Below are 8,657 nucleotides of genomic sequence, written 5' to 3' on the forward strand. Positions count from 1 at the left end.
AAGGGTTTATTGTAACATCGTAGGGAGCTAGAGCTATTGAAGTTAAGAAGTCTACACATATTCCATATTTCACCATTTCATTCTTCAGTTCTATGCCTGCCCGTTGATTGCTGTCATCATCTGATGTAATAATCCCCACCCATGTCCATTCAAAGTGGACTAACAGCTGGATGATGCCATGGAACAGAGATAACTCACTGGGGACTGTATGGTAAAGTGATGATGAAAATTCAGGATCATTAAACACAGATTTAGGTGCTCCATAAGTTACCTGACAAAAAAAAAGAGCAAAAAGTTTTATTAATTTCTATCTTTGGTTTTACTTTTAATTATTTACTATAATAGGTACTTGTTTCCTAGCACGGCCACAATCGCGGGCATCGTGTACCTTAAAGTTAAGGTACACGATGCCCGCGGTGGACCCAATTTCCTTAGAAATCAGGTCCATTTTGCCGGCAAAGGAAAAATCGCGGGCATCGCGTCGGTTGCGGCCATTAACATGGCCCCCGACGCAACCGACGCGATGGCCGCGATTTTGGCATAGGCTTCAATGTTAAAATAATTTTTAACATTGAAATCGGGAGCATCGCGTCGGTCTTGTGCCATTATAATGGCACAAGATGAGATGGACTTAATTAAGTCCATCTCACATAGGAAACAATGTGAAATGGGCCAATATGACCCATTTCAGATTGTATATGGCCCCGTCGTTACCCCACGATTGACGCGAACCCGAAGCGTGGCGAGCGCAGCGAGCCCGCGAGGGGTGGCGGTGCGCGTCCTCCGACCTTTTCATTCCCCTACTATCCATGTCGGCGTGGAGTTGAGAATATAAAGTGTGGCAAGCGCAGCGAGCCACCGAGCCCGAAGTGTGGCGAGCGGACGCGTATACCTGTGAAGTAATACGCGTCCGCTCGCCACGCTTCGGGCTCGGTGGCTCGCTGCGCTCGCCACACTTTATATTCTCAACTCCACGCCGACGTGGATAGTAGGGGAATTAAAAGGTCGGAGGACGCGCACCGCCGCCCCTCGCGGGCTCGCTAGCGCTCGCCACGCTTCGGGTTCGCGTCAATCGTGGGGTGGCGTTCAGGGTGTCAAATTGGGGGTGTAGGGAATATTTTACATTGAATCTAATGTAAAATCGGGTCCCAGGGACCCTGTTCACATTTGATTCAATTAAAAAATCGGGTCGGTCGCGTCGGTCGCATCGCATGCGATTTGGTCGCATGCGATGCGACCAACGTGATTTTTCCGACACGACCACCCCGATGGAAATCGGGGTGGCCGTGCTAGGAAACAAGTACCCTATGATATTATTATTATTTTGTTTTACACAACATTTAAATAATGTTCAACAGTTATCAATATGCAGATTTTTATGTGGATCTGCTAAATATAAATTGGATCTGCCATTAATATGCTATTTTTTACGTTATCAAGGCATTACAGTAATATTAGAAACCTTTTAGAAAACAGAGGCTTGTATCCTATTACCAATATTACTTCACTGCTGATAATAAGATTGTTGGGGGTTATCCTATTAGCCCTGATGCCGCTGTTCGTTCACTGATACCACAGTATGCTTATAATCCCCAATAAGAAGCATCTAGGACCAGTGATAACACATGGGACTTTACCCTCATTAAATTGGCCACTAATTGGATACCACAAAAATGACAATCGGTCATTAACTCGAGACATTCGGATGTTCCATAGAATCTGAGAAAGTGTTAGAATTCCTTTGTATAATTTCTGTTTCTATAATCTCTCTTGTTTCAAATATTCAGCAGGTGTCATAACGTTATCCAATGATCTGGGAACTGACAAAACAGAAATATGTCGACGTACATATCTATCAAGCAATTCATTAATAAATCTGTTATAGTATATTTGTTTCTTCTAAATCATAATACTGCAGAAGACAATGCTTATTTTACATTCCCCTCGCTAAGGGTGTATGTAAGGCCTGCCCTTTGTGCCTATTTGCAGGTGTTTGTCTTATGCAGAATCCATTTTGTTTCACAATGACTAAGCAGAAATGATGTTAAAATGGCGTAAGCATTGGAATATTACTGTAATAACTGAATGTTCCATACAAGTTGTTTATTGTTTTATATGCTTAGGAATGTGATATTGAGGTTACAGGGCTGCCAGGAAGTCTAAAACGCCTTTTTGACACAACTAGATAACAGGGATACACATGCGTAGACCCCAAGGCCATGAGGCCGAGGATGCCACAATATTTGGGAATGAGTGAATTAATGCCTAATTTTTCATAATTCAAGGCAGTGCTCACAAATACAATTTGATCCACGTGAGTAATGAAATAACAGAATTGAATAAGGTATAAATGAGAAAGAGGGGTGGCTAGGCAGTTGAGGAAGAAGGTGATTACGAACCCTGTTGGGTTTTCATTTTGATTTGATTTAGAATTATTGTTGAGATATTAGCCAATTGGTTTTTTGTTTCTTGTGTTCATCTGGATTTGCAAATAAATGTAATCAGGCTATCTTTTAAGTAAAGCATTTGTTTGCTGTTATATTTAAAGGTTATGAAATACTTAGATATAAGTAAGCTGTTTCAGGACCTATGTAATAGACATTGAGATGCTGGGGATGGCAAGATTACGACAATTCTGACTGTTATTTTCAAGCTGTAATCAGATAAAAAGTTGGCTGTGCGAGCGGAGGGCGGCGTTTAATACACACGTAATGCTGCAAAATTTGCATTGTTGCGTGTGGACCAGAATAAGGTCCTTCGTTTCTTTAAAATTAAACTTATTTATAATTTAAACAGATATAGCAAATAAAAGTATAACATGCAATACTGCTAAATTTAAACATAAGAGTCCAAGAGCCCGGTACTGTTTTTTTTTTAAATATAGAGGAACCCCAGTTGATTTTCCCCTGTATTTTTGGAAACCAGGACCTGCTCAAAGAGCCCAGGGCAGTTATTCTTTTGGGGAGAGACCCCGCACAACTTTTTATTTGTATTTTTATTTTGACTTTAAAACACTGTTGTTGACAGAACCATGCACAGAACTCACTGATCTGTGCATGGTTCTGTCAAACTCAAAAGTTTGGTCTATATTTTCGGCAATTTTTTTAGTTAGCAAAGGTGTGTTACGAATTGGATGTTTTCAAAAACATCCGGATGTGATGAAACACCGGATCAAAAATGACAAATTTGATGTTTGAGAAATAATCCGGATGTGATTTTTGAAGTGCCCATTTTTTGTCTGGGCAGAACATGCCAATCTTACTGAAATTCGTACATTATTGCAGTTGCAATTTTTGGTAAATTTTTATTTTATACCAAAAATTTGCGCATTCTAATAAATTGCACGCAATTAAAACTCTCCCGATGTCTCAGTAAGTTGAAAGAAATGTTGCTGTGTTCATCAATAGTTTCACCCTTCTCCAGCAGTTATAATTCAATATAAATCCTTACAAGTTACCCATATAAAAATATCACAGTGAAAAGGATAATACCAGGCTGCTGCAAGGCATAGATAAGTGCACCTCATGCTGTGGATAAAGGCCAGTCACCCGGCTGTGGCAGTAGTGCAGTGTAGGGACATACAGGGCGAGATTTAATGATATGCAATTTTTGTGATCATTTTGGGACATGTGCGATTTTGTGGGGAAACAAGTGGTAAGTATCAATGTGAGTGGGTATGTATGTATTAAAGTTTTACTTTTATTGTGTGTGTTTTATTTCACTATCTGTATTCATGTGGAACTACAAGTCTCAGCAGGCCCTTTAATTCCCCGCATGCTGGGACTTGTGGTTCTCCAAGTCCCTGCATGCAGCACATGCTTGCTGGGACTTGTAGTTCCACAAGAATACACAATAGTTTCATCTAATTTAACACATTTAATCAACCCGATACCCACCATCCAAGGGGCATTGGGGACAGCCCCGGGCTTCAGCATGGGCCAGTAAATTCTGGGGGGGACCCCTTCATCGGGGGGTCCCCACTTCCCCAGGATCACTTTTTTTGGACAGAATCTTAAACAGATCGCACTGATCTCTGCATGGTTCTTTCAAAATTGCTCATCTCAACCTGGTCTGTTTGTGTGGTGATTTTTAGTAACGTTTTCCCAAATTTGCATCCCATTAAATTGGCAATTTGTATACTGTTTAATGGGAAAACATCTGGATGCGAACTAAGAAATTGTCACTTCAGAATGTGCAAATTCGCGGCAAAAATTGCAATTTTTACTGCAATTCGCATCTCAATAATTTGGTAATTTTGGAAAAACTTGCGATTTTGGCCATTTGGTGCCGAAAAATCGCAAAAAAACAAAACAAAAAACAAATCGCATCCTATTAAATGTCACCCAAATTGTCAATATCCTGCTCTCTGGGCATCTCACTGAAGTGTAGTCACTGTGTCTCGCACCCGAGGCACTACAGCACTTATCTCCAGTCAGCGGTGGACAGGGAACCTCACTCTGGCAATCAGCAGACTAGTGGAATCTGTAATCATTCCGGACTGTGACGGGACATTTGGGATATAAATGATCCACACACTGTAATCTCTGCATTGAGATAGTTGAATTGGTTTAACACCAGTAATTCCTCTGTCCACTCTAACGTGGAGCTTTTTCACAGAATGTTTGTATTCTGGGCTACTGCCCTAATTATCTAATTCACAAAAATTTTGCATCGGCTGTGCACCACAGTCTATGGCCAATATTTCTGCAGGTGTACATATGACTGTTTGTATGAATGGTCAGTAAACCTCCCATACACTATGGGACATTAGCATAACATGCAGCGTGGATAAATAGTAAGTGTAAGGGCAGCAAAGAGGGCCCCCAGCCTCAAAGCCTTCCCCCTGGCGCCACTGACTCTGCCTGCCCCTCCCCCTATTTGCCACCACCCCACCACCACCTGCACTGGCCTGCTGAGCCCCTCCACTGCTGCCCTATGAGCAGCAACATAAAGATGGTGCCGCTGATGGCTGTCTATGATCTGTGCCGCTAGCCAAATATGTAACCCACGTCATCCTTGTCGTGTTACATATCGTTTTACTGTCTACCTATCTTGCTGTTGCAATCACCAAGTGGCACAGCTGAACGGCTGCCTGGGTGCTGTACAGATCAGTAATATATGTTCCCCATGTCTGTGTCCCCCATCAGAATACATCTAGTGCATATCTGAACGTGTTATACACATCTGTACTGTGACTGTTTTTTACGCGTTCCCACCCTGGCTGTTTCACAGCAATCCAAACCAAATTCCTAGTATACGTAAGTATACCTGGCCAATAAAGCGGATTCTAATTTCCTGAATTGGCCGCTTTGTCAGCACGATGGCAAGTCTGTCATGAAGTAAGCCTAGTGTGTACCTAGCATCAGTTCTCACCTGACTATGTGTACTGTTGTTCACTTTTGGGCTGATGGATTATCAGCTCTGTTCCCTGTTATTCTGGCATGCCTTTTGGTCCTGCTGGTACTGTATGTAATGCTTTGCAAATCTATGTGCTGCCTCTGACTTTGCACCTGTATTCTGTCTCCTGGTCCATTTCCTTACTATAGCCTATTTGTCTCTAAAATATTCTGACCTGGCCTGTGACCACATATTCCCCTGTACTAATGTTCACAGGGGTGTGGAGCATTCCCGATATTGAGTGAACCTTGCTCCTTCCAATTTTCCAACAATATATCTGCTCTGGCCAAAATCTAATAGCCACAACAGCCAGCCAGTTTTCTGTTGCTGGGATCTTCAGTGATGTCCTCATTCCACCGCCGTTCTTCTGTCACTAGTTGGGATGCCAACATCGGTATCGTGACCCCATCACCAGGTTGATCACATCTGTACATTAATTGTTACCAAAACAATGTTAAATTAATGATTAACAATGATGTTTAAATATGAGGTTAATTATAAAATACTGTAACTAGTTGAATAACAATTAAAGTGAAGGCAAAGATGTTCTGTGAAGGACATAACCCATGGACAATGTATGACCATGAAATCTTGAACATTATTTTACATTTTGAGTATATTAAACATGACAGGAATCAATGTGGTATTATATTAGGTCTTTTACATTTGTAAACATGTAGGACACTTAATCGCTATTAAAAAAATCTGTAAGGTTTTGAATTTTTTAGAAAATACTGTATATTATCAGCCAGAGTTATAAGCTATTTTAAGAGATAATATTCATTGCAGTCAATATTTATCTTGGTCATTTAGTATTATCATCCTACATTTTTTTGGCTTCTCAGTTTCAAAGGTACTGTAATAATTTTATAAGCCTTGAGAGAGACATAATAGCCTTTAACCATTGTGTTGTGCTACTGACACAACATTTAACTAATTTAGAAACTTAAAAGGGACGCATTAAATTTTTTTGTTAATAAGCGTGCTCTTCTGTCAATTTGAAAGTAAATAGAATAACATTGGTATTTAATTCTAATATTTGTTTATTTTTCTGTTTGGTTTCATATGTATCTTCTGAAAGAATAACTCATACTGTATTATTATTCTCTTTTCTAATCAATTCATTTAATCCAGTACAAGATTTAGTTGAATTGATGGGTGCTCTTAAGCATATAAAATTCTGATCTGTTTTTTTTTTATTCCCTTTTGAGCAGTGTCATAAAGAAAAAAAACTAAAACACACAAAAACAAAACATGTTCTGTATAATGGGGAAAGCCCTAATGTAGCAACATCACAAAATCTGTATCACACTGTACACTTAGTGGTGTAACTATGGGGGTGTGGGGTGTGCTGGACGCTTCTGAGTGTCGGAGGGCTGACACCGAAGTGCCAACTCTTGTTCAATGATAGGAGCTGAGTACTGCCCTGTAACATTACATGCACAACATAGCTCCTGTTAATTAAAATTATTATTATCTTATCCAAAATGTTCGGGACCAGAAGAATTTTGGATAACGGATTATTACGTATTTCGGAATATTTTGATATTTCAATGTGGTATTTTGAGGTACTTTGCAATTATGTTGTATAAACACATCAAACACATGACATACACGCAAATATATTTTATTTGTGCATAAAACAAGGTTTAAAAACATGAAGTTTGTGTCCTATCTCAGGTACTGACTTTGAATGCCAAGCAATAATAATTTAGTGTCAGTTACATATCATGTCCTCAATAGTGCCAGTTACATATCATGTCCCCAGTAGTGCCAGTTACAGATCCTCCCTAGTATTGGCAGTTACATACTGTATCATGTCCTCAGTAGTGCCAGTTACATATCATGTCCCCAGTAGTGCCAGTTACATATCATGTCCTCAGTAGTGCCAGTTACATATCATGTCCCCAGTAGTGCCAGTTACAGATCCGCCCTAGTAGTGTCAGTTATATATAATTTCCGCATTACTGCTTTTACCCCCCCAAAAAATTGCATTCTGGAGACTATGGATAAGGGATAATTTGGACAAGGGATATTTGGATAAGGGATACTAAGGGGGGGTATTCAATGTCAGGGGCACGGCTGTCGAGCTAGCGCGACAGCCGTGCCCCTGTCCCGTTCTCGGTTAGCTCGCCTGGAGCTCGGCAGTCGGGATTCAATGTGCCGGCCGCCGAGCAGCGAGAAGGGGGCGTGGCCGCGAGTTGCGGTCGGGAAGTGACGAGCTGCAGCTGGCAGCTCGTCACTTCCCGGCTGTTCTCGGCAGAACGAGCCCGACAGCTAGAGATGTCGGGCTCGTTCTGCCAGGAAACCCTGTTCAATGCTGTCGGGGAAGACAGCATTGAATAGGGCCCCGCAGCCATCTCCCCCGTCGGGAGATGGCTGCGGGAGCTCGAACGAGATTGCATACCCCCCTAAACCTGTATTACATTTTATTCATAAGGCGTCACAAGGTGTTAGCCACACTGTACATATGGCACACATTAGAAGAATACAGGGTACACAGAACTTAATATTACACTAACTGAAAAACCAAAAGCCCAGGTAATACTTAGCACCACAATTCTCAGTACATAATACAGCTGAGATGCAAGGAAGCAAGTAAGTTGTCCATGTACTACCTGGGGTGGGTTGTCATAGGAATAGATGAACGATTATGAGCGAGGAGATATATGGTTATAGACTGTAGCCAAGTAGGAAAAAGCTGTAATTGAATTAAAAGAGAAGATGGCTGTGGAGTACTGGAGGAAAGAGGGCCCAAGCTTATAATCTAGAGGGAAGGGGACGCAGGTGACATGAGGTTCAGGCAAGGAGGCCTGAAGGCAGGAAGTGAGCATAGAAGGGATGGCCAAGACATGTGGAGGCAGGTAGGGAGAGTGGCCTCAATATTCGGTTATACAGAAGTGTATGCAACAATGGACCGGTGGGTTCTTAAGTGTCTGTTTGAAGCTTTAGGAATGGCAGAGCAGAATCAGGCAGAGCCTAATAAGGGGGCACATGAGCAAAATTTTGAATGAACATGGGATGCAGCAACTGATGAAGACGAAAGGTGACTGTCATTGGCCACCAGGAGAGGCAGTATGTAAGGAAATGAGGTTTGAGATTTAGGGAGCAGTGGTGTTAGAGAGGGCCTTTTATCAGAGAGTTAGAGGTGTGAGGAGGATTCTGCAAAGGTTTGGGAGCCAATGCAGGTATTCTTGAAGTGGCTTAGCATAAGTGGAGTGGTGGAGAGGAAGATCAGGAAGCCCATCTATCTTCCTAAG

Source organism: Crinia signifera, chromosome 12 (genome assembly GCF_055691185.1).
Source record: "Crinia signifera chromosome 12, ASM5569118v1, whole genome shotgun sequence".
NCBI classification, from domain to species: domain Eukaryota; kingdom Metazoa; phylum Chordata; class Amphibia; order Anura; family Myobatrachidae; genus Crinia; species Crinia signifera.